The 27,559-nt window shown below is 41.3% G+C and overlaps 2 protein-coding genes across 3 annotated transcripts in view; both read left to right on the forward strand.

The window, feature by feature from the left end:
* The window catches only part of LOC110829163 (lon protease homolog 2, peroxisomal), a 121,850-nt gene that overhangs the window by 54,375 nt on the left and 39,916 nt on the right, over positions 1-27,559 (forward strand). Inside the window, exon 17 of the transcript XR_002542893.2 lies at positions 1,563-1,607. The gene's annotated coding sequence lies outside the window, so the exon portion shown is untranslated. The remainder of the gene's footprint in view (positions 1-1,562; positions 1,608-27,559) is intronic.
* Positions 1-27,559, forward strand: part of peb (zinc finger protein pebbled) — a 138,651-nt gene that overhangs the window by 30,808 nt on the left and 80,284 nt on the right. For both annotated transcript variants that reach the window (XM_087342977.1, XM_087342979.1), the window contains exon 2: positions 1,563-1,607. The gene's annotated coding sequence lies outside the window, so the exon portion shown is untranslated. The remainder of the gene's footprint in view (positions 1-1,562; positions 1,608-27,559) is intronic.

The following is a 27,559-nucleotide window of genomic DNA, read 5'->3' on the forward strand; positions in this document are numbered from 1 at the left end:
AATCGATGGTAATGGTAAAAAACTCCGTCTGTCTACATAAGACGACCATTATAGGAACTGCATGTCTTAAGAAATGTTTTATCGTAATATTTTATTCATTTCAAACGTATTTTTCTGAATCTGTATGTATTGAACTTTATCAAAAAATAACTTTTGACTCTAGCTCGTAGACAATCTGTAAACATGGCGTGAAATTAATGATGATGATGATGATGGGTGAACCACTCACCTCCATCCAGAAAAGAGGTTAAGACTGACTGGAGTTTTACCTGCACTCCCCTATACGTCTGTATGTCGTAGTGCTTAGTTCAACAGTAGGGACAACTTTTACCTTTCACTTCAGGGACCAGTACCTTAGGTATAAGATAAATTTATGAGGTTTTAGGGAATTTATTGTAGGATACCCATGACATTACCGCTACGGTGGTCTAGCGGTTAGAACGCTGGCCTTGTGATCCTGGGGTCTCGGGTTCGATTCCCGGCGGTGCCCGAATTTATAATTTGTGTTGGGCAAGGCCGTGGTCTAGGCAACACGGAGTTTTCCTCCGGGGCTTCCCCGGTTTCTCCGTGGCATCCCAACAATTACTCCATTCACACACAGAAGAAGGCAATGGCAAACCACTTCTGGATCATCTGCCAAGAACGTATATGAACAGGTCCCAGTCCGAGAAAAGGATGGAAGGATTCTGTTCATATGGACCTGTCGTCAGACAGAACACTAAATAAATAAATACCCATGACATTACATTTGAAATGCAAATACTGTAATTGAAGGATGAAATTAAATTAGAAAAATAGGTTCTAAAAATGTGACCTTAGAATTCCGATAGCAGGCTTCTGTAATTGTTGGCATCATTAATGTTCTAATTCCAGAAGTAAAGGGAAAATAGATTAGCCTAATACTTATCAACTGATTAAAGCTACAGACGTAATCCAACAGATCTACCTGTTCCTAGCGTTTTACTAGAATTTGTTAAGGGAAAGTGTGAACATAAATATTCCCACGCATTTCTGAAAGGTACCTCACCTATATACTGACAAAGAGGTGATATTTGGCGAAGCTTACAGCAAGAGTGACACAAGCAGCAGTCCTGTCACACTGATAACACTTTCGTTATTTAGAGTAAATGTAATTTAGTAGGCTAAACTTTTCTCGTTAAGCTGCATCAGAATTTCTGTTGCTAAGGTTACATAAAGTACATCACAGTCGTCATAGAAACCCGCCATTGAACTACTTGTGAAGGTAACTGCAGATGTGTTTGAAAACAAGTCTCGGTTGGCCAACAAGCATTGGTTACCTAGTCTGGGACGAAATCCCAAACGAAATTTGTCTGTAAGCTGTAGCCTTAAACCCATGTTGTTCCAAGGTTATTATTTTTATTTAAATGTATACGTAGGCAGTGTCCTTGGTCTGCTATGGGGAGGCGAAGAAAATATTTACAGCTCTAAAAACTCTCGATTTTCTCGGCATACACGCCGCCACCCCCTGATGGGGTGGGTTCTGAAATCACGTCATGGTTTCACTTGCTGTGATAATAAAACGATACATTTTCTGTTTCCAGAAAGGCGATGTCTGGCCTTCACATGCCATCTCACCTACCTGTCCGGTGAGTACACAGACTTTGTTGCAGAAATGTGTTGTCTATAGTGGTTTTGTTGTTTGCTTGTTTGTTCCGTACAGAAAACAAGAGCTTGGGTGCAACGTCGTACATTTGTAGACCAGTTTTGTTTGGTATTTTTTTAAGTCAGAACATTTGAACTGATACCAGTAATACTAATTGTATCAGAATCACAAACTGTGCGTGCGTGTATATATAACTAAATTTTTCTCGCCTCACGTTAGTTTTCGTTTGACACAGTTACTTAAGTACACAAGATCATCGTAAATTAGAAATGAAACTCTAAATATGTCTACCACACTTTTAGTGAGCACTAAAATTATATCATTGTGTTTCTTCCTCTCTCTGTCTTTGTTTTCAAGTAGAACATTTCCACGAAAGAGGTAAAGATAGGGGAAAAAAAAACAATGAAAATTTGTCGAATTTTAAAGCAGGTGGTTTATATAATAACCACCTTGCTTCAAAGGGATAAATTAGTCTGCACATACTTTTCCTACGTTCGAACATTTGTTCCTTTTCAGATGAACATGGGGCCCTATTAAGTATAACACTTTTTGTAACAGGCTTATTCTTACTTTCTGTTTTGTTGTTGAATACGTTTCGTTTATTGCTAGTAATCTTACGCCACTCTTGCGCTGTAACAGGCAGTTTTATCTTTAATTCATATTGAATTTAGACAAACTCTGGTGTATTTTCTTTCTGACGAAAACTTCATAAGAGATTCTTTGTCTAAGAAAGCATAAACCATGCTATTGGTTGAGAAACCCTGCAGAATAGCATTGCATGGGACCCTGCAGTAGTGACCTATGTGTCTATGTAGAAGTAAGCAATCTTTATATACTGTAGCCACTTTGCCTCGTCAATTCTCATCTGGGGATTTACCTTGACTTTTCTTGGTATGCCTAATAATTCATCCCTGAGTTTTGAATGAATGTATTTCCAGCAGGAAGATAAATTATGGTGATTAGTGTTCCGGTGTGTTATTAACCTAACTTCTTTGTCGTTTGCGACTACATAACAGGTGTGTTCCTGTTCTTAACAAACGTATTTATGTGGAATAATTATTTTCTCCTTGTTTTGCTTTTTAACTTTACTGCAGTGCTGTACTTTCTTCTGGCAGTTTCAATTTTGTTTCAAAACAGAGGTTTTAAAGTTTAGAAAATCCTTTGTCATCTGATCATTTGTTGAGATCTGAAGTTCTCATGGCGGTGAAAATGGAGGCAGTGTGTTCTTCCGAAACGTTGGTAGTCATGTAAAAGTCCAGAAGACCCCTCTAAACACTGAGATTTTGATTATGCGATTATTTGTTTTATATTAATCGATATTTGAGAAAGATATATTTATGAGATGGTAAAGTTGCGTCATATTGTGATATAATAAATATATATTGTTTAAATCTAATGTAAATCGAATATTTCGATAAAGAACATCATTTAATATTTTAAATGTTAATTATTGTAATATTTTAATATTTAATAAGAATTTATTGTGATTAGACGGACAAGATTTAAACAATATATAAAGATATATTTGTATTTTCGTACTTAAAGAAATAAATACAAATTTTTAACACAAGTGATAAAATCATGAACCGAATCATAATAACGATTTTATATTGCAATAAAGTCATATTAAAGACAGTGAAATGGTTCACATATTTATATATGATGAAATGGAAATGAGACAGATAAATGTATGGAAACAATGCATTCTGGCAATAAAATGAATAGGATGGAATGGTCCCAATGCAAGGACCGGAAATACTAAAGAGCGATTTGCAACATCTCGTCACCATTGTGAAGAAAAGTAACGAAGCAGAGTTGTTACTGGATGTGGAAATGGCAAGTGTCAGAAGAAATAATTTATTGCACTGCATTAGAAGTGACAGCAGGCAAATTTATTCTCTGCGTTTAGAGAGAAAGAAATGCATAGGGATAATGCACTAAGTGTGACGACAATTTATTAAAAACTCCGTATAAATGGAGTACAGGAAGTTGCTACAGTTCGACTAAGCACACTTAAACATTTACCCAAACTACTGAGAATGTTTGTTTCAGTAATACGATCGGTTATGTAACGTATAAGCAATGGGAGTTTGTTTGCGATGTCTCAAAACAGGGCCGGAAAAGAAGCTCCGGTGTTGGCCTACAGAACTTTGGACGTCCAAGTACGTACCGCAGTGTATTGGAAGCAGTGCCATGGTTCAGGCGTTTAGACGTCGGCTTCCTATTGGGAAGACCCGCTTTCAGTTCCGGGTTACTTTAGGTGAGGTTCATAATGGACGAAGTGGTATTGAAGCTGGATTTCCTCCGAGTTTCTCGGTTTTTCCCTGCTTTTCATCTTTATATCTTCTGTTGTCGCCATATGAGGCGTGCGATAACCCTGACCAAGCAGCACGTATTATTATTCCATCAACGCCCAGGTCTTCCTAGTGGTCTCTCTTCTTCAGGCTTCCCACCCAAACTTTTGTAAGCCCGTTACGTAGCGCTCCGCTGAATACGTCTCCTACCTGATCTCTCTCGTTGTCCGCCCTGTATCTGCATTAATGTAGTTTGCTCCGTGGCAGAAGCTACCCAACAGTCATAGGTAACTGTTGCCAACTTCCTCCCTACCTGTTTCCCACATTTGCCTGCTCCTTCTTCGTGGTTTTTCAGAGCATCCTGTCATCCCTTCTTCCTGTCTGCCCTAATGACGCAAGCACCTGCTGTTGTATCGCGCCACTGAACGTACCTGAGAAGCTGGGAACTACATTTCTATGTTTCTTACTCCTGGCTGGCTGGCTGACCGACACATCAGCCAAATCCAACGAAGATGGGTGTCATCTGGGTTGTTGCGCCGTGTAGTCTGATAGAAGTTTACTCTCATTTCAGAGGTCCTTACTGCCTCTATCAACAGGATAGCCCAGAAGACAGCCATCTTCGGACTCACCACCCTGAGAACCAGAAATCCTACAAATCTAACAAAGTCTTGGAAAACAACTTAAATATATGGGGGTTGAGGTTCGGAGGAATAAACTGCCTCCATCTTCATGGTTAAAATATGTTTCTTCGAAACGCTGGTATCTGATGCTTTGAGGTACGAACCTCGTTGAAGACCAATATCGACATGAAGTTTAACTAACTACTTTAATCTTGTATTTTTCTCATATGAGATGAAATTGGTTATTTTGGCATTACTCGGTTTCTAGAGCCTCGTTTGTAAACATTATGTTATAATAAGAGGCGATGTGCAACACATCTCGTCACTTTTCCCCTTACACCGTCTCACGATTAATAAAATTCTAAAATGAAACGTAACCGATTTGCAGCGTAGGAAGGCTAAAGTTTTGATATGTTTACTCACCGTCCGTCTCTCTGTCTGTCTGATCCTGAAAATGAAACTATGAGTCAAAGTACAAAAGAAGACGAACCTGAGTCGCTCTTGCGCTGGGTCCCTCTCACGGGTCCCAGATGACTTCCCGCAACACGCTACATCGCTATTCCTTTGTTTGGACCGCCACCTGTCATTTCGACTGTGGTTACGTTCATACAATAGCAAAACGGTAGCAGGCGACCTCTCGCCGGGTCATCCAGAGAGTTCCACGCATCTCCCAGCATGTTACCACCTGCAACCGAACTCAGCAGTGCCCCGACCCCAGACTGTTTCAGGTCTTGGCAAATCGTCGTTTCTATAATTCATTTAAATGTTATCCTTCTATTTTCTTCTCAGTCTTACGCGCGGATTTACAGTCCTAGGCGCAGACAGGTCTTAGAAAAACGGGGCCGAATGTCGCTAGAGTAAAAAACTAGGTTCAAGTTCCCCATGGATATACTCAGTTCCTCCAGACAGTTAACCGAATTGTTAAAATCATGCCACGGTCGTTTCTTTCTTACTGTTTAATTATTGTTCACTAACTAGCGTAGTATGATCCGTTAAATTTGACGGGAATAAGTCCCCTGTGGTATTCGGTTTCTTGTATTTCTTCCGAGATAATGTTTACCGACGTTTCAGAGGTTCTTACTTTTCCGTCATCATGGCGATTATCATGGTAAGAACCAGAAAGGACTGTCTCAGAATTTTCTGCAAGGACTGATTAAATCCTAATTTCTGTCTGAGGAACCAATATTGGGGCCGACATTCGAATAGTTTTCTCCTGTATGCATTACCGCTGAGCTAACCTGAAAGGTGCATTCTCTCTAACCACACCTTCACTCGTGCCTGTGACGTCATCTCTTGTCGGTACGAGATGAAAGGGCCCGGCTTTGTTATTGGTTTTTATCGATTGTCAGCACGCATCATTCCAACTTGACTTACGAGGTGGCCTTGTGCTATGGGAGACAATCACTGCAGGTGATGAAAACATTCCTTTATTCGGTTTGTACGTGTGCCGACCATCATTTCTTATCGTATCTGTTTAATGACTCGGTTTTTACGGCCCCAAAAATGATTTCACGTTTCTGTGGTAAAAACTTTCAATTCTGCTAAGTCTCTTTACCAGAACGGCTTTTCTGAGAGATGTTGTCATTCATCTCTCTTCAATGGGGGCTTAATTTTTACCTCAAAGTAGGTAGAGAAGCTAACTAACTGGCTTCGTGGAGCAGGGCCCTTCATGGGAAGCTGATAGTATGCTCAGCTAGATAAGATATTCGCCAAATCTTATGGAACGCGAAGTTCCATTATCGTCGTCACAGTCCTCCTCCGTAAACCTGTATCCGTGCGTTATACAAACGACTATACTTTTTTGAACCTATCGTCCTATTTTGCTACGTCTGGGATACGCCTATGTCTCATGTATCTCGTGCTGAGAATTCACTTACACCCGAAGGATACGTATCCTCCAGTATGTTCAACTCCATTGATCTCAAATCCCGTCATTTGATATGGTCCTGATTTATTTAATTCTGTGATATTTGAGTTCCTCACGAGAGTGAGGAAGACGATGTTGCTATTCTGGGTTTTGTCGCCGTGTACTCTCGTAGATAGATAACCAATATTTTGGATAAAGTCACCGTCTCATCAGCTCTGAAGATGGAGACAATATGTCTCTACGAAACGTTGGTTATACCCTCGAGTCTACATGGCGTAACACCCAGAAAAATAGTATCGCTACTTAAGTTCTCTTTACATGATCGTTACTTATTTAATGACGATTCGTTTCGATACCATCTTTTCGTACCCTTGAACTTCCAAGTGTCCCTTTCCAAGATCACTACCAAAATTCTGTATGAATTTTCCTTCGTTCTACTTGTCAGCCAAATACTAACGTTTTTGATATGAGTACTTCAGTCACTGATTTAAGTACAATGTAATTTGAGTGGGACACTGGATAATGGAAATGCAAGACAGCAAATGGCTGATTCGCGTCCCACACTGCAGCGTGTGCAGACTTTGTTACGCAACTCCAAACAATAGCCCGTGATACTGACCGTCAGCCGATCTCATCAAACCTAGCCACTTCTGTCCATCTTTAGCGGATCCGTGTGGATAAGAAATTCAATTAGGACTCTAAATATGGCTTCACTCAGGTTCTAAGCCTCTCGATTTGTGCAGACGGAAAGAACCCGTGGATCATTAACATTCGAGGAATTTATTTCCACCGATGTTTGAAGATTCCTAACCCCATACGTCCCTGCTACGGGTTACAGTTACTGAGGATTCCCCGCGGTGGTGAAAACGTCGATGTCGGTCTTCGGGCTTTTAAATTGTTGGTTTGGTGTTAGCAGTCTGCTGTCAGAGTATTAGTTGGTTTGTCAGTCTGATTGTTTCTCAATTTAGCCTGAATAGCTACAATATTTGTATTACTAAAACTACTCGAGCAAAATAAATTTATAATGAATAAGTGAGTAGGTGTTAACATGAAATGAGACATTTGTGGTATATTTGAAGGTGTTCTCTTGGTATTGGCGTGGAGAGAATGAGATTTCAGATTCTCACGTCAGCGACTATGAAGATGACCTCTGGGATGTTGCGCTGTTTAGTCTGGTAGAAGTCTACCGACGTTTCTGAGGTCGCAGCATCCCAAGATACCGTCATTTTCGGTTAGAATATCAGTTCGCACTAGGTACCTCCCGAATACAAGAGTAAGACATTGACGTTGTTCTAACTTGTTGGGTGATATATTTATTTGTTTGCACACCGACTAGGTTGTTTATGATTACTAAAATGTTAAACTGAGTATGAACGGTGTTAAAATGTTTGGAAAAAAAACATCTGTTTGGAACTGTAATAGGTGTGAATCTATGCGTGAATTTCTTTCTGTTTACGTTAGGATTTTTTTTTCTGTATATTTCGTTACATAATTCATGTCACAGATGAACTGTAGTCGAAATATTCTGGAAACAAACACCTCGCGAGAAGCGCTTACAGGATTTAGTTTGCATCGGTCCGTACCAATTGCTAACGTTTGTCTGAAATGCAAGAGTGGCTTATGCCAATATTAAATCGAATAGATATTCTTACGTGTTCTGTCTTGAGACGCTGAAAATGAATGCCAAGGCAGATTTGTTCTTAAGAAGAAGCTGAAATGAATCACAGTTACGTACTCTTAGCCGTGTGAATTGGCATGGTATTTTTTTTTTTAAAAAACGCAGTGCTTAGAATATAACATTTTACTTTTTTCTAAAGCAAGACTCCACGAAGTTGCCTGAAGTAGGCAGACATCTGTAGGCCGTGCCATAACTCAGGCGGCTAGACGCCGGCTTCTTGCCTATGAGACCCGGGTTTAATCCCAGACGAGATTCGTGGTGAACGAGGAGAGTGAAGGAAAGTTCCACGCATTATTAACCATCCCACTAGTTCAAGATGAGTGATCAGCTTCACGCTGGCAATGCACTTGATGACAGTTCTCTTGAAGCTGGCTAAGGATGTAAACATTTTGTTTGCGAGCCGATAATGAAGGGTGGGACGATGTCCCCAGAGATGCGAACTATTAGCAGGCGTGCCTGAGCTATTAGTCGCCAGTCACAAGCACCGTGTGAGACAGTGCGCCACACAAGGGGCCCCTTGTTGCAGGGGCTGGAGGTGATGATGTGATAATTGAAGAGTAAGGAACTAACAACGAACTTGTGAACGTTCACACCGCGCGAGACCAGGCGATGAGAGCAAAACACTTGTCTCTACACATCTTAAAATAAATTCGGTGTTTGTGTAAGACGAAAAGATCATGATACGGTCATTTCCTGAATGTTTTTTGTATTTTGTAAATCGTGGATACTAAATTTCCCACTTATTTTGTTCCACTTACGTATTCTTCTCAGACTCTGGTTTTATATTTAGTATCTTTCGTTCCCTCATGCAAAGGAATACTTTTCTCAACTACGTAAAATAAATTATGAAACAATAGCTCTTTGCATTGAGCTTTATGCACAGAACGTTTTCCGAGCTGAATAACAAGCATTTCACGAATTCATTCTTCTATCCGTTCTATTTTTATCACAAACCTCGTTTTTTGTAAGTTAAAATCTATTGTAGATAATTAAATTTGAAATTTCTTTAAATTATTTATTACTTAAGCTTCTCAAGAACTGCTCCAGTGAGTTACAAGCTGCAGGCAGGGATTTCAAACGACGCTGTATGAACTGACTATGTTACGTAGCGTCGGATGAAAGTTGGCCAATTTCATGCTGGAGAAGCACCTCGTCAGTTACCCAAGGGACAGTCATCTTGATGGGATTTTGTTTTTATGGTGGTCAAGTTTCGCGTTTCGAAACTCTGGGGTTGCAGCTAGCACTGACGTGGCTTGCGTGAGTGAACGCGTGTCCCTAGTAGGATCTGCAGTTTGATGGTCAGACTCACTCACTGGAATTACAATGTTCAGCTGTGGGCTGTTCCAAGCACCGATACATCTAGACACCCACAAGTGCGTCCCTACAAGGCAGTGTTTCTTCATCTTTCGTACGTGGCAAAAATTTAACTGTTTATCCCATGGTTAGTGGTACAAACACCACCCTCAATGACCGTGTTAATCGGAGAAGTAATCATTTCACCGGGATCTTTTCCTCGCAGACTAGGACGTGAAGCTGAACCATTCTCCCTATCCTTTGCCCTGGTTAAGCGTTTAAGCTTTGGAGCTGTATGTCGTCGTGTTTCTTAAGCACGGGGACGACTTTTTCTTAGCCTTTTCTAGGCACAAAGAGAAGAATTTAAAACACATACAGGTATAATATTCTGTTGTCGCCGAGATTCAATCCCAGGTCCTCATAATTCGAAGCAGGGTTCGTATCCTCTGGATCACGCCTGGCAGTTGTTAAAAGGGGACCAAGTACATTGAACGCCGACTTCCGAGTGACATGCGGGGTCCCGGCCATCGCGTGGAAAGGGTTAAGAAGTGTTCCGCTGTGGCGGCAGGTGATAACGAATGAGCGTCCATCCCCCCCCCCCCCCCGCCTCATTTCCTTATCTCACGGCTTCTCTTAACCCCAGCCGAGTCATGACGCTAATAGTCGAAGGCCAAGTTCAAATGTAACGACCGCTAATAAAGAACACTGTTTCCGCAATGACTGAACAATTTTGGTGTCGAATCTCATCTGTCGTGAGTCCATTTCGTCTCTTTTTCTTGTCGGCGTGCCCTCAGCATTCTACTGTTTATCAGCTGGAGATCGTATACTGCATTTGGCTGAAAATGGCAGTACGGTAAACACTTTTATTGGGTTCTTTTCGGAAATGCTTTTACCGGAGAACACTAATAAGGCCAGGTTATGCAGTCAGATTTATTTCTTATGCACGCGCAGAGTTGCTTAAAACTTAATAAGTATGAAGATGACTGTCTTCTGGGATGTTGCGCCATGTTTTTTAGTAGAACTGACCGATGTTTCAGATGTGCTTACTGGCTTCATCACGAAAGCGATTACTTGATGAAGACAGTAAACATCTCTGAAACGTCGGTAATCTTGTACCAGATTACACGGCGTAATACTCAGAAGACAGTCAGAATTTGTAGAGTGTTTTGTCACAGGCTAGATGTGTTTGAGTTAGGCCTATCTGTGAAAAAATAGGGCCCACTACTCGAAAGAACTTCACAGGCCTGACTTTCGTCAAGTGTAGGAATGTTTGTCGTTTGTATACCCACAGAATTTGGCGTGCCTAGCGTACTAAGTTCATTAGTGTTAATTTTATCAAGCAGATATCTAGACTTGAATTAAAAACGCGTATGAATATTTTCTTATGGTTTTCCGTCCTTTGTTTTATATTTTACTTTTCGCCTCTGCCCTTACAAAATATCTTTACACATACATAAATACTTACTTTAAGTATAAAAAATTACCGCCTTCCACGAACAAAGGTAATAATAGGCTACATAGGAATCTAGTCCATATCTCAAAGAAAACAACACTAAAATCATTTAGTCAGGTCTATTAGTTATCTTGGTGGTTGGCCTATCTGATACCCTCTGTCACTTATCTTGTCGTAGAGTCTGTTGGTTGATTAGACAATGAATCACTAACTTAATAAGGCAGTATATTAGCTAATTTGTCATTAAGTTACTTCGTTAATTACTCGGGTATGTAGCAGATCAGTCAACTTCATATTTTTTTTTTGGAGCAGCGGTAATTATATGTACTGTACCACAGATTTAACATTCAACAGCTGTGCGTTTAGCCTATAGAGTACATTTATGGATCTGTCATTTATTTATTTCCTTAAACACCACTAACAAGTTGATATTTGCATTGGAACCAGACACAGCCATCGCGCGAGTGATCACATTTGAACGCGACCTCTTCCCAAGAAAAGAAGCGATCGCTCGCTCTCCGCTGCGCAGATGTTTGGGCTGGCTCGCGCAAGCCCGCAGAAGAGGCACGAGCCTCGATAACAGACAGAGGCTGGCTTCAGGTCAGGTGGTGTGGATGCGGGGACCTCACGCCAGCTTTTTTATTCATTATATTCTCCTGCCATCTGTCCCTGCTAGTACAGCCTGGCTGGTCCATGTTGCTGATAATTGGTCGAGAAGACGCAAACGGGTTACTTTGCTGTAGATAGTTTACATCCACAATGAACTCTCGATTATTTTTAGTGGATTAAAGACGTTCTGTGCCCGAAATCAACACCATTAAGGCGTGTAGGGGACGTGGAGGTAAATATCCCCCCATCCTTAACGTCGTTGGATGTATGTACCTGCCTTTTAATCCCGGGTTCATTCCCCCGTGAGATTTCTGCTGGACGAAGTGGCATTGGATTAGGTTATTCTACGAGTTCTTTTGTTTCCCCCTGTTGAACATAAATTACAGCAAACAACCAAGCAATAGTATAGAAGACTTACAAAAACCGACAAATACAGGTTCGTCCTGAAGATGGCAACTTTAGTGTTTGCAGAAACGCTGGAATTTTTTTTCAATATTCGACGCGATTCGTGCCGGAAAACTGGAGTTTTTCGGTAATAGAAATTTTGGTTTGACGAACGACGGGCTCAACTGAGTAATTGCAACAAGTTGGACTTTGAATCCGGTGCTGAAGATTCTGTAGTGTCGAGTTTGTTCGTTTGTCTGTCAGTTATTGTAATACGGTACCTGAATAACAGTGAAACGTGACTCACAATCAGGAGAAAGAATGAGTGGACCCAGCCCTAGGCTTAAGATTCATCTTTAGGGTACCAATAAGTAACAGGGGTCAAAGTTTTTCAGTACTTTACCTACTTGGTTTTATTTGTGGTATTACTATATTTACTAAATCAGGTAATTGTCCAAATGGTATTGTACCTAACCCGCATCCCTGCATACTTTTCTCCTGTTTTGAAAATGTAGGTTCTCAGTGATTTAGGGAACCAGTACCCCAAAGTAAAATCTTACAAATGCCACAAAAGAGGATCGTCTAGCTCAATATAGCGTTTACCGGTACTTTACAAGCATTCCTACAAAATGTCGGGTCGAAGGCAAGAAATAAGATGAAAGATGATGAAGGTGGGACAGATGGAAGGCGCCAGCCAGCACCTGGGGCTCCTGTGGAGGTCCCAGCCCACGGTTTCCTGCATCTGTGCGTGCAGAAGTGGCTAATAACGCCACATTCCTTTCATTGAACATAAATGTTTACGGAATGGAATACCGATCATCAACATCATCACTAAGAACGAAGATCAGTGTATGGAATGCGATTTTGCTGCAAATAATGGTATTCCACTCGAGTGTTGGAAAATTAATATACAGTAAAAACCTCTCTAAGTTGGACACTTAGTGTTCCACGAAAATGTGTCCAACTTACAGAGGTGTCCAAGATAGAGGGAAAGAGAAAAATCAGATTGTGGTCTAATGGCAATATAATCTATTTACAACTTACTTGAATTAAGAATTAATGACAATAGTATTAATAATAATCTTTTGAAGCCCAATCCCATGCATTGCAAATTACACCCATTTTCTAAAGTTAATTCCACCAATTTTCGCTTCCCCATCGCAAAAAGAAAAATTCCATTTCTGTTAACACAGTCTGAACTCAAATGCAAGCACAGCGCTGATGGAGTTAAAACTGTGTCTTCTGCAATACTGTAGTCGAGTTACGGGTTCACCAAAAGAATAGTTGAACACTTGCAATGCATTCCAATGATAGGTTCAGTGTCCATAAGATAATCCTCCAGAGAGGAGGCATTCATCAGTCAGAAATTCAAAATAATAAAATATGTAACTGAAAAAGTTTCCCTGAAAAGCATCGAAGCTAAGTGCATGAACCTGTCCAACTTACAACAAAAGGAGTGTTCAAGTTCCAGGATAAAGGGGTGTCTAAGATATAGGGTATTGTGGACACGTAAAATTATAGGATATTCGCCGGTTCCAATTAAAGGTGTCCAATATAAAGGGGTGTCCAATGTAAAGGGGTGTCCAACTTGAGGGATTTTACTGTATATAACATTTGAAATTGAATAAGTTAACGCAAAGAATTAGATCTTCTCTAAAGAAAGAAACGTACATAATACGCTTGTGAAAGTAGCCGAATACAGCTATCCTCTGGGATGTTGCGAAGTATAACCGACGTCTCAGAGGAGCCTACTGCCTCCATAATCGGGGCGATTGCCAGGCTGCACGACGCAGCATCCCCAGAAGGGAGTACTTTTAATATTCGTCGCCGTGAGAAAGTGAAATTTGATAAACAAATATCCCTTTTAAACCAAAGTTACAAATTTAAAATGAATTCTTCTCCGACTACTAAACGTGTCGGGTGGTTGAATGGAGAAAAGAAAAACCCAGCGTTACGAGAACCATCTTCGCCTTCGTCCTCAGGGTACTGACGTTCTGAAGTTCAGGATTAGACCCTTTTATCAGAACGTAAGGTGTGTTGGAACCTTTGTTTATATGTTTTGACCGTAGCTGAGACACCACATGTACCATCAGTTAAACAAAGAAGAAATAGCATTTTCATGTCAAATATGAAGATCCTTTTAACTCTGCCCGCTAGATACTTTGGCCGTTGAGTGAAAGGAAGTGACAAGATTTAGTTGTGAGATGGGAAGGCAATAATGGGTGAGGACAAAAGGATCAGGAAATTTACAGCTTCCTAGAAATATATTTTTGAAGAAAGAATGAAAGAACGGTGAGAGAGAAATGTTTTAGGTCCTTGGCGGTACTACTGGTCGATCAGAGAGAAAGAAAGACCTTGGGAAAGAATAAACGTCTTCGTGTGGATGAAATATGGCTGAAGAGAGAGGGTATCAACTGTTCTTTGCTGATTGTTCAAAACATCTTCATCACTGGTACCTGTAGAGATCTATGCCGAGGTCCTACCGGCAGTTTTTAACTGCTTTCAGTAAGAAAGGTGTAGAACGTTTGTCCCAGGGCCTCGATTTCTTCACCGAAAGTTTCTCGTAATGTAATTAGTGGGAAGAGAACCAGAAGGCTCTTTCCAATGGACGCGATACTGAAATAATTAAACAAAATTCAAGAATCTGTCATGGATTTATTCTCCCATCTCCGTCTTTGTATTCTGATCGTTTCCGTTGCTCGAAGAGTGACAGAGTGCCTTAAAACTAACCAATATGAAATACTAATTCATCAATAAATTAATTATTTGCGATTCGATCAGTTATAAAAAGGTGTATTCGAGTTCAATCTCGCTCGGACTAGAATATAACAAAACAAACTTTTGGTTTGGAAAGCCCGAAGGAGAGAGGTCATTCGGAAGACTTAGAAATAGATGTCGGCACAATATTAAAATGGTTTTTAAGTTATATGGCGCGGGTATTGACTGGATTCATGTGGCTCCGGTAGCGAAATCTTGTGAACACGGTACTGAACCTAAGGGTTCCACAAAAGGGGGGTGGGGGGATATTCTTAAATAGCTGAGCGACATTCCGCTTCTGAAGGAGTGCTCCATTTTCGACACAGCGGATCCTACAGCCGGTTATGTATGATTCTTCTTCTGAGACTGCAGTGCTCAGCTCAGAAGATACTTCAAATTGCTTTACAGCCACCATTCACACATTGTTAGCTTTCACTTACCTTTGTAGGGAGAGATAAAGTGAACGGTCGACTTCAAGGACAGGACATCATCAACTCTGAGCCATTTTCAAATTTTGGAGACCGTCATCCAAACAACTTAAGTGAAGATTTGACGTTGTCACGGAGCTGAAGACGTCGATTTGGGTTGTAGCGTCTTCTAATCTGGTAGTAGTTTGCCAGTGTTTCGAAGGTCCTTGCTGCCTCCATCATCAGGACCGCCCTAATGATGGAGGCAACAAAGATTTCTGAAACGTTAGCTAACTTCTTCGTACTCACCACCTTGAGAACCTGAAATCTTACATGTCGATGTTGGTCTTCTGGGATGTGACGTCATATTGGCCTGTAGGTAGATACCAACGTTTCGAAAAATATGCTGCCTTCATCTTCAGGATTCATATATGTCCCTCAGAAACATACGTATCCACACGGCGTTACAACCCTGAAGACCAACATCGACGATTTCATCGCCGTGAGAACCCCAAATCTTCTGTTTCATATTATCATTCTGAAAGATATGTAAATTATATGTGTCTATATCAACTGGGCACGGTGTTTTGGAGGGCATCAGGTGTTGGACAATGGAAGATGTGACATTTTAGAGGACATGTAAATTGTAAGGCGTGGGAATTGAAGGGAGTTTCAAACGATTTGCACATAAGGAGTGAGAGAGTTGGTGTGTCGCGAGTCCACATATAAATGCAGCAGGATGTAATGACAAGCTGTGAATAACCTAAGCTCATTAAAGGGTCGAGGTATAAAGGAATGTAATCCTCATGCAAGATAGTCTATTTTCTGAAGTATTCCCACCGCCGTGAAGCATATACATTACAGATATAAATCTAAATAAAAGATGAACATTTAACAACGATGACCCTCCTTTCCTGCATGATCAAGTTTCTTTATTTATGTCGAAACATTACATGACTTCCTTATATTATTCAGGAGACTAATGCCTATTCATACGCTGTCTGTCTGACTCCCTGCATTTCGAAATAATAGACTACGATCAACGTAGACCACTCTTGCTTGTATATACCAACTACTTGATTAGATGCGTTATAACGCGCAGTGCAATGGAGTACGCATGCGTCCGTCTTGTATATGCGTTTTCACTTTTCTACAACACAAACTTGTTGTTGCAAAGATATCATGTTTCATGTAGGAATATCAGACCGAATAGGTAACTCCATGTAGCAGAGTTTCTTCAGAAGCTGATAGTTTCTCATCTTCTTAAGATATTCTAAGCCAGGGGTGAGGAACCTTTTCATGTTGGAAGTCCGCATTAATTTAGCTGTAATCAAATAAGGCCACATTCAAGAAACTTCAATTAGATACACTTAAAAATGTACATTATTTTGTAGAAGTCTAACTACTATGTAATTAATAATTTCAAAAAATAAAAACTATTTGTTAATTTTAAAGTTAACTAATCTTTTAATGACTTTGTTGTGTCTGCGTTTTGTTGGAAAGCATTTGAATATTTGGTTGCAGCATGTATTAATAAAAATAAAAAGATTTGTTCTGTAAAATTTGTATTCAGTCAAAAAGCCGCACTTAAGGACCTAGAAGGCCACATGTGGCATGTTCTAAGCCCTTTAGATTCACTACGTTTTCCACAAAAAAGAGCCGCTGGATTCTAAACTGAGCCAGATGAGCAAATTCTGCTTCCTCGTACCCAATTTTTTAATATTCATCTTATCTAAGGCCACCCCCCCGGTCCTGTGTCAATAAATATTGTGATTTTTTTAATTCATGATTTCTGACTAAAATTCTTTCATGCAGTTTTCATCTCTCCATGCTCCTGCCTTCTATACGCTCCATAATAAATCACAGAAGCTCATCGTTATGTATTTTTCTCCATCGGATTGTATCTTCCTGTGAGATATGCGTTATCTCCCGCAGATGACTGTCGTTGTCCGTCGTTTCTGCGTTAAATCTGTCCAGGTCTGAGGCTCAGCCACGGGGTCCAACGGATTGGGTATCTGTCTTGTCTTTCCCCTCTTACCTGCAGACAAGACGGAAGGAGATTCAGCTTTATTGAAATTTAGACGATCAACAAAGTCCAAAATACAGCTATTACAGATTATAACGCACCATCAGACTTCAATTAGACAAGGTTATTAGGGGTTAGGATGAAAATTGACTACTTCGCGACGCTTGGCGTCGAGATGCGGTGTCGTTTATTACTGAGTGCCGAGTTTCCTCTTTGCTTTGTCCGAAACATTCGGCATCGGGACGATGGGCGTCATGACGCTCGGCGTCGGATTTCTAACGTTGTGTCGAAAGTTTAGGTGTTGTAAAAAGACTTCGATATATCGATAGGGTGGTCGTGGTGTATTATAATGTGCTGTTCAGAAATTCCCCTGCACGGACGGCGAAAATACACAAGGACATTTGCCAGGATAACCTATTCCCGGACGAGCTTCGGATGTGGTGTCCCACGACTGCGGAACAGACCTGATGCAAACGCCAAATAAGATTTCAGATTCTCTGGTGGCGAGAGTGAAGATGACTCTCTCCTGGGATATTGCCCCGTGTAGTCTCACAGAAATTGACCGTCATTTCTGAGTTGATCGCCCTGATGAAGGAAATAGCAAGTACCTGTGAAACGTTGGTCATTTCTCTTCCAGACTACACGGCGCAACATCCCATTAGACAGTCGTCTTCAAGTGTCAAGTAGACTCGAATGGTCCTCAGTTATGGGGTGTGAGAACAAGGACTATGAAGTTGTGATCATTACAGGAAGAAGTCTCTTTAAAGCCATGGGGCACATAAAGAGGGTATCAGCCAACTCAGAACAGCTGATAAGTTATTTACCTCAACTCGCCCTTCCCCGGAATGACTTGACAAGCTGATAAGGTCTTGTGAAATTGGCAAAGCTGACTGGACGTTTTATCATTTGTTAGTTTGTCAGCTCACGCCATTACCGCGATATCCTTCATTTTAAAACGCATTTTCTTCAGTCTCCTGATGGATAGTTCTCGTACTGATGGCCGTCGCGCACGGAGACGTTAAACTAGTTTATTTCACAATTCGTGAATGTGAAAGTGGCTTACAGGTTCAGCTCTGCTGTAGGTCCACATGAGACACTTTACTGGTTGGCCGTTCAGTCTACTTAGGACTTTGTATCAACAGCAGGACCGCCACGGTGGTCTAGTGGTCAGAACACTAGCCTTGTAAGCCTGGGGTCCCGGGTTCAATTCCCGGTGGTGCTCAAATTTATAACTTGTGTTGGGCAAGGCCGTGGTCTAGGCAACACGGAGTTTTCCTCCGTGGCATCCCAACAATTACTCCATTCACACACAGAAGAAGGCAATGGCAAACCACTTCTGGATCATCTGCCAAGAATGTATATGAACAGGTCCCAGTCCGAGAAAAGGATGGAAGGATCCTGTTCATATGGACCTGTCGTCAGACAGAACACTACAAATAAAAAAAAAAAAAAATCAACAGCAGAACTTGTGTGCTTCAAGTTGTAGTAGGAGTTTAAATACTGAATCATGAGAAATGTGGGGACAAACTGTCGTGAGCTATTTTAAAGTTCGTTGCCTATAATCATGACGACCACCACCACGAGAGACTTTTAGTCAATACTTTTATCGGAGGATGACTGGGTACGAAGCTGGCTGTCTTCTGGGATGTTGAGCCACGTAGTCTGTTATAACTGACCGACGTTTTAGACGTACATACTGCCACCATCAGTTGTCTTCTTCTCCTTTTTGCTACAATCGATTCGAGCCAACACATCTCCTGTCGCGGGGCTTACAAGTTTCGTTCTGTCCTCCACGAATTCGATTATCAACACCAGATGTCATGACAGTGTATATGGGGGCTTAGGCGTAAGGCTCCATCACATCTTAACCCCGGACTTAATCCAGGTATGAGCTTCACGCTTCGGCCATGTTTCCAACAACCGCTTCTCATTCAACGGTGGTGAAGGGAACAAATTTTGCCCATAACGGGATTCAGATGTTGGTTATTCAGTTCCCGTCATTATCGACTGCACTATCAGAGTATGAAATTATTATGAAAGCTAAATTGTGACGCAATAGGCGATTGACGTCTGTTGTATTTTTTTCTTTTTTCCACGGACGTGTTTCAGCACACTTGCGCACTGGCAGGTACCACATGCTGGTTTCCCATGCACGTGCACATCGGTGTGCGTGTTATATATGCCACTATAGCACGTAACGTCGTAATCATTATATAAGCGTTCAGGCCATTGCGTGGGAAAGGAAGTCCACGGATGATTAGAAACTGGTGCGCGGTAGGAATATTTAGAAGAATGATGATAATGAAAAGAGGTCGAAAACAAAAGAGACAATGGAAATGAGTTGCTGATAAGAAGGGAAGGACTGACTGAGTTTTCAGATAATGGTAATCTTTTCCTGAGAAACCGAAGGCATGGGTTCTCTTGTCTACATGTGGCTTATGCAGGAAATAGGCAGTGTTCTTGTTTATATCGGCGACAATTGGCAAACTGACAGAATGACTGTAAAGTGTAGGTCTCCCGTTGTTAGAAGGCAATTATTATCTGATCAAGAAACGTATTGTTGTTATGAAATCTGTTTTTTTATATATGAAAAGGTGTTTTCTGTTTACTCGTATCACGCCAGTGTTGGTCACAAACAACTTTTGAAGTAATTTTTGTGTTCACAACAACTACACCTTTGTGATTTCCTATCATCTTTGACATCGTCATGGCGGTCATGCGAAGTGAGACGTGGAAACATCACTAGCGCCACTACTGTTGTGAAAACGTGCAATTGGCATAGGATATATGAGGGAGTCTGGATGACGTCACAGAAAACGCGATGTTTTGGATCTTGTGTGGTCTGTCGCAACGGTTAAACACTGTCCATAACAAAAACTGCAAAATAGACTTAACCATATCCAAGATTGGCTCGAACTTGTTGCTGGCTCATGTTAAACAAGACAGTATAAGGAAAGAAGTGTTGCCTTGCACTGACGCAGTAGGAAAATGATAACAACATGGCGGCAACACTATTTTTATTCAAGGATGGCAATTGATGAATCATCGTAACTTTACCTCAGAAATATATATACAAATATATTTCATTCAGATGACTGAAAACCTGCGCTGTCTATAAATTCGAAACCCTGAAATTCATTCATCGACAGGGGCTTTTAATAATGTCACGTCATTTTATTATTAGAGTTACTGATCTCTTTAAGATTTTGAAGTCGTTATAAAAGTTTGCTTGTTACTAAACACTGTGTCATCCAGATTTGTCGCGTTAATTTTAGTCATAGTACGTTAAACAGTTGAGTCTATTATTTATATTACGAATATTAAAACCAGGAAGACAAAACCACTGATCCATTCCAAAGGGTTCTGACGATGGTGTGTGGATTGTTGGATTCAAAAATCCAATAATCCAAAATCGTCTTGTGTATAATTATCGGGATATTTATCTTCAAATTAGTATATTTGTAAAAGGAAATCCTTATTTTTGGAAGCGAGATACACCGCCATGCTAAATTCGTAGTTGATATCTCCTGCTACTCCCGTTAAGAGGAACATGGTGATAGTTGGCATTGATTCATTGCTACAATGTGTAGTGGATATTTAAGAAGCTTTTACATTGTTTGAGGACAAGCTGATAATTGGGACAAGACTTTCTAATTGATCTTAGCTGGGGGAACTGAACCGCCATCTTATTGACTTGGGGTTGTACTGACGATTGATTAACGTAACCATGGTTACAGCTGCGTCGTCTCTCCCAAGTCCAAGATGGCAGTTGCCTCAGAAATTAGTTATTAGAGACTTCGTAATATAATTTTCTCACGTTTTAATAGTACTTCGAACAGGGTACGTTAAATTAATGAATGATGGGGAGGTCAGGTTTGGACGTGTGGAAGGCCACATGTTTCACCTCCGAAACTGCTGAGTGGATTTCAGATAATTTGGTAATGCGCTCGTATATATACAGGAGACTCTCGACAATTTCAACTTATGGGCGACAGGTCTACTGAACATTTTTTTTTATTTTCCCGCCTTTTACACGCTCAATAAGCTTTGTTGTGCTTTTTATTGATCTAATGACGGAAGAGATGCACTCACAACTATCGTATTGATCCTCAGCAAAAATATGTCATGTCGCAGCCTTTTTCCCAGAACGCCTTGTGACTCTACTTCTTACGCTATTAAATCCTTCGGATGCATCGTTTGTTTAGTTTGTATGGTTTTCGTTTCTGCCAGAAATTTGAGATTCTCAAGGCGGTGAAGATGTCAGAGGTATTCTTCTGAGTTTCGCCGCTGTGTGGCTTCGGAGGAGCAAACTGCCTCCATCTTCAAGGCTGGAGAAATTCGTGTTAAGCTATGAATGATTACAGAGGGTTAGGCGAAGGATCTTGCAAGAGGGATTGACCAGTGGTTTTGAAGGGTTGGTGGACTCAGACCCATTTCAGTTCTCAAGTTGGACGTTTCACGTACGAGGTGCGATCGGAAAGTTTCAAGACTGCGCCTATAAAAACCCGTACACTTATCTCAGGTATTAAATTCATCCATCACCCTCGACGTAGTTCCCCTGGGAGTGAACACAACGATCCCAGCGCCGCTGCCAAGCCTGCAAGCATCCCTGGAAATCTTTCTTTATCAGCCTGTCAAGCACCATCTGCGATTCTGCCTGAATCTCTTCTATCGTCTCAAATCTCCTTCCCTTTAGCTGAATTTTCATCTTTGGGAAGAGGAAGAAGTCACACGGAGCTAAATCCGGCGATCCGGCAAGATCTTTGAGCTCCTGACAAACGAGAAGTCGATTCTGCTTCTGGTCCTCAGACAGGAGTCTTGCCACAAACTTGGCTGCGATGCGTCGCATGTGGAGTTCTTCCTTTAGAATCAGCTGACAGGTCCCATAGCATTTCATAGGTTTCCGTAGCCGTTTTGGCGAGTCTTTGGCAAAATCTGTTGCTCACGCCATCCCGAAATCGCAGGAGGGTCGGTGTAATGCACTACCAAAACGCCCGTAACTAAGAAACAAATGCTAATTCGATGATGCCGGCTGGCACACTGATTCACTATGAATGTAGGCCGCACCCCCTAAAGGCAGAAACTCGTACTACATCCGGTTCGCCCTCTATTGACACAGTCTTGAAACTTTCCGATCGCACCTCGTATGTGAAATAAAGGGCACACTACTGTTATCCAATTTCCCTCAAATTTAGTAAATCTTTCTAATATCTCAGTTGTAACAGTAAAGTTACAAGAAAAACAAATTGCCTCTATTAGCTACGACATGTGTCTGTCCGTCCCGCGCTGCTACTATGACGAGCAGAAGTTCTCCGTCCCTCTCTGTTATGTTTTCATTATATTAAACTTTCCGGTCCAGAGAGCGCGTCGGAGGCTGACAACGACCCCTTCGAGGGATGTTCAACCCCACTGCACTGATTCGATGACATTTTCCCCGCCTTCACCCCACCTTCACCCCACCCTGAATCATATTCAATTACTTGAAAGGTTATTTCTCAATTTGAAAACCGTATTCAACAGTGCATCATCTGAGCGGAGGCAACCAGGATACATCTTTTGAGATTTGAACTTCTCCATCGCCCCGATGATGGAGGCAGCAAGCACCTCTGAAACGTCGGTAAACTTCTACCAGATTACACGGCACAACAATCTTAACACTTTACGCCGTAAGGACCTGAAATTTCAGTGAATACATGAGTCAGGACAGTCAGTAAACGCAGTCGATATTCGAACCGGGTACCTAGGACATCAGAGTATTAAGCGTTGACTCTGGATCAATCTGGTATTTGTGCTGGACAGAATATCAATTCAGCGTGACACGTATAATGGTGATCATCACTTGTCACTGTCCGGAATTTACGCTGTTCATGTCCAGTGTTATATGAGACCTGTTGCCTAGACATGAAATACGTCATTAATGAATAAACCAATGCACCAAGGCTTAGTGTGTGTGGCCTGTCTTGTTTCTACAAGCTGCCGTGTCGAACACACGCTCACTGCCGTCTACCGCTACATATTTTACGTTATTATTGACCGGGGCTCTGCTATATATCCAACTCCATGAAAAAGTCTGTCGCAGCAGAAACATAAGATCCGAGAGAGACAGCAAGTGGGCACAATCCTGAATCAGCTCTGTGGTCAATTGAATAAAAATTTCCTTGGATATTATCCATCGTCTAGTAAATATAAAAGGTAAAACGACGTTTCGGAGATAGGGATTAGCTCTATCTAGTGGGCCCAACTGTATAGGAACCTGAAGACGGAGATAGAGTCCCATCTCCGAAACGTCGTTTTACGTTTTATATTTTACTAGACGATGGATAATATCCAAGGAAATGTTTATTCAATTGACTCTTCACCATCGTCAAGAAGTTTTAGATTTGATATACAGTTCTGTGGTCCTCCCTCATTGAGTTCAATCTTAATATTATCCTCCCATCTCATTCTTTGTGTTCCAAGTGCCGGTTTTCTAATAACTTTCCCCACCATAATTGTATATGCATTTCTTGTTTCTTCCGTTTGAATTTCATGTTCAGACGACAATACCCCTTCAGGCCTCACTGGTTCGCTCTGATGATGGAGGCAGGACGCACCTCTGAAACGTCAGTTTTTACCAGCCTACACCGCACATCTTCTCAGAAGACATTTACCTTCACACTCGCTACTCTGAGAATCTGAAATATCACAAATAATTTTATAATTTATTTTCTTCACCAATTAGGATAATAAAATCAAGGTAAATGAGATGGGCAAGGCATGTAGTACGCACAGGTTGACAAATACATTAATGATTTTTATCGCAAAACCAGAAGGGAGAAAGTCACTTGTCATCTGAAAGATCTTGGTGTGGATAAGAGGATAATATTAAAACAGATCTTAAGGAAATATGGATTAAGGTCATATCTGAGAAAAATACAATAGGTCTACGTCTCCATTACAAACACAAAGTGAAAGCTGTTTATTGCGATAATCATGCGAAACACATACGTGTAATATAAACTACATAATAATCGGTTGTTAAAGCACGTGGTACATATAGTTACCGCTAAGTTTTTAAGGATTTAATTAAAACCTAGAATCCCCTATAGCAATCCGTCTGTACGTTCTTGCACAATAGAAGACAGTAATTTTTGAGCATTGCCATTGATTCGTACGTAATTATTCTTACGTGTTACGAAATTACCTCGTGGGGGTTAAAAGCTTTCTTCTGTGTCCTTGTATGAGTTGTTACTTTTTTTTTCTATTGCAGAGCATACTCATAAATTAGAGTGATAATATTTGGCGTTTATGATAAGTCTTCGTGCTGCCCAACAGTAAATATAATATTCCCTCTTGTCTTGAAACTACGACAAAAACGAGATAAAGAGAGACATAGAAAATTTTCGAGTGTTGGTTTGCCTTATTATTCTTGACAATTGGCTTTGTTTATCCAGACGAAGGAAATTTACAATTAATACATTTACACATGGCCATTTAAGACTTGGGCACTACATATACAATAAAGATGATCGTGTGTGAAAATTATGTACGTCTACTTTTGAATTAACCGCCACGGTGGTCTAGCGGTTAGAACGCTGCCCTTGTAATCCTGGGGTCTCGGGTTCGATTCCCGGCGGTGCCCGAATTTATAACTTGTGTTGGGCAAGGCCGTGGTCTAGGCAACACGGAGTTTTCCTCCGTGGCATCCCAACAATTACTCCATTCACACACAGAAGAAGGCAATGGCAAACCACTTCTGGATTATCTGCCAAGAACGTATATGAACAGGTCCCAGTCCGAGAAAAGGATGGAAGGATCCTGTTCATATGGACCTGTCGTCAGACAGAACACTAAATAAATAAATACTTTTGAATTGTTGAACGCTGAAGATAACGATGGCAGTGAGCACCTATGAAACGTCGGTCAGTATCTACCACACCACACAGCTCAACATCTCAGGAGACAGTAATCTCAGCAATCTTCATACTCATTGCCGTGAGAACCTGAGATCTCATCTCGTCCTTTTATTTACGAAGCTCATTGGTGTGATGAACAGGACCTTCGCTGCCTGAAGACTCTTATCGTCATAGAAGCTGTGGATGTGGTTTCAGTGTTAGACCTACAGGTGTGAAAAAAGATGCAGTCGTATTGATTCTAGAGTGTGCTCTCCACGACAAAGCTGCCGAGGCTACACCCACTATTAATGTTCCATAAAAACTGTCCCGCTATACGCCATGTAGGCGTTTGGGGTGAGTGGAGGTATAGCTCCTCTCTTCCTTGACCCCGGCACTAGATGGGGGTGAGTGGTCAGCATCACGCCCCGGCCGGCTTTACCCCCGGGAAAGGACCGCGGTACCCATTGCCACCCAGAGCCGGTCTGGACGCAGAGGCTAGAGGAAAAAAAATCCTCTACCCCCGTCGGGGATCGAACCCCGGTCGTCCAGCCCGTAGCTAGTCACTATACTGACTGAGCTATGCAAATGACTGAGATTCAACATGGATACGAAGATTGACTGGGAACATTTGTTACTGGACAGGTGCCCCAAAATCATGAGTTGGTTGCGTAACCCCCTTTAAATTTGCATGTAACTTCCAGGCCTATATCCTCAGTTATGCTTCATTTTTAAGGAACTTTTCCTTTGTCAGTCATCTTAGTTTATCGTGAATTTCAGATTCTCTTGGTATATTATGGGATGCTGCGTCGCGTAGTCCAATAGAATTTGACCGACGTTTCAGAGGTGCTCACTGCCTCCGTCATCAGACCGATAAGATGGCAGTTTTCTGGGAAGTTACGCCATGTAGTCTCGTAGAAGTTTACTGACGTTACATAAGTCCTTATTGCGTCCATCATCAGGTCGATGGCCGTGATGATGAAGGCTATAACCCAGAAGACAGCCATCTTCCTAATGAATTTTGTTCAGCCCTGTTTTGTCACCACAGAGACTTATGGTCCTGTTTCTGATAATAGTATAAGTGCAAAAGATGTTGAAGGAGAGACAGAGGTAGAGAAAGGAATAGGTAAAAGGCAGAGGCGGTCAGATCAATATTATTATTGAGATAGGTATGTCCAGGTTACTGCATTGGCCTCGTTGCTAGGCAACGAAGTTGGGATACAACGCGGCTTGGGTAGGTAGCTCTGGACGCCAGTAAAACAGCCGACTGACTAATCTGAAGAGCTCCAATTGTTGTCACAGGAAAACCAGGAAAGTAGAACCCAGATCAAAGAATTCAGGCAATTTAGTTACGAAATTTTTAATCTGTGGATTAACTCAGTACTACCTCTCTCCACGAGAGGTCTTGCAATGTTCATGTCGCTTGTTTCTGACATCAAGGCTTCGAATCCCACTTGCATACAGAGGGGCGTATGTCACTTGGTTAGTGTCTGCTCTGTGGACTGACAGGCACATACATTGAATGGCTGACTGATGGAACTTTAGGTTAATGTTAGTAACTGGCTTAGTAGTTTGTGACTGAGTATTTCTGCCCAGTTACATCTTGCCATATGCCTTCCAGTGCACTCTTCTACACGAAATAATATTATGATGACAAAATCAAGGGGAATGAGATTGTCAGAGCTTTCAGGATGCGTGAGTAAGATGAGAAATGTAGAATTTTTGGTTAAAAGATGCGAAGGAACATAATATTAAAATAGATTTCAGGGAAACACGACTGGAGGATGTTGATTGGAATAATCTGACTCAGAATAGTGACTGGCGGCGGTCTCTTGTGATGACGGTAATGAACATTCTGGTTCCATGAGAGGCTGGGAATTTAATGATTAGCTGAGAGACTATAAGCTTCATGAACTTGGTTCTTTCAGTGCAATCACTAGATTATTTGAGGCTATTTGCTCACTTGTTTCTTCTCCCTTGTCGTTGTCCGATTTTCCTTACACCTGGCTGCATATTTTTCAACAGCAGAATGGTTCGAGGGGGGGGGGGGGTTGTCAAGGGTCCCGTTTACTGTCGCTCAGTTTACGAGTCACTGCCTTCCTATGAAGCATCCTGAAGTAGGGATGGGAATAAATGATACTTAACCCCTGTTACATTTAACCCTTTAAAGCCTAGTGGTAAATATCTGTACCACATACTTCACAGTGTGTAAGTATGCACTTCTTTGTTTCTTATGATTTTCAGTGTAAACAGCGATTATTTTCTTAAACATCGTTAACAATTTGATATTCGTAATGGTGAAGTGTTGTGTTTACTTTGCGGTACGGGCTGAATTATTAAATAATATCAGTGACCGGGGAGCAACCGTGAAGTTAGAGCGGCCTTGTGCAGTCATGGTGACCTGCGTGAGATAAGCAAGGAGGTTAGATTCGGTTAGGTTAAATTAGTTTAGGCTATGTTAGGCAAGTTTCATCTTGTCTGTGCATCGTGGGATTTTTATAAACTATTTAACTGATCAGCCAGTCACTGAGCCCCCCCCCCCACTTCTGCGTCCAGCAATACAAAGGAATCCTTAAAAATATGAAAAGCCACGCAAGATGCTAGTCAGTTGTTATAATGCAAATACCACACCTGCTGTTACACATGGCAGTGGTATGTGGACGGATGGAGATCGTA

The sequence above is a fragment of the Zootermopsis nevadensis genome, unplaced genomic scaffold (assembly GCF_977971745.1).
Source record: "Zootermopsis nevadensis isolate Lab colony 2312 unplaced genomic scaffold, Znev_1.0 Znev_ptg000004l, whole genome shotgun sequence".
In the NCBI taxonomy this organism is placed as follows: domain Eukaryota; kingdom Metazoa; phylum Arthropoda; class Insecta; order Blattodea; family Termopsidae; genus Zootermopsis; species Zootermopsis nevadensis.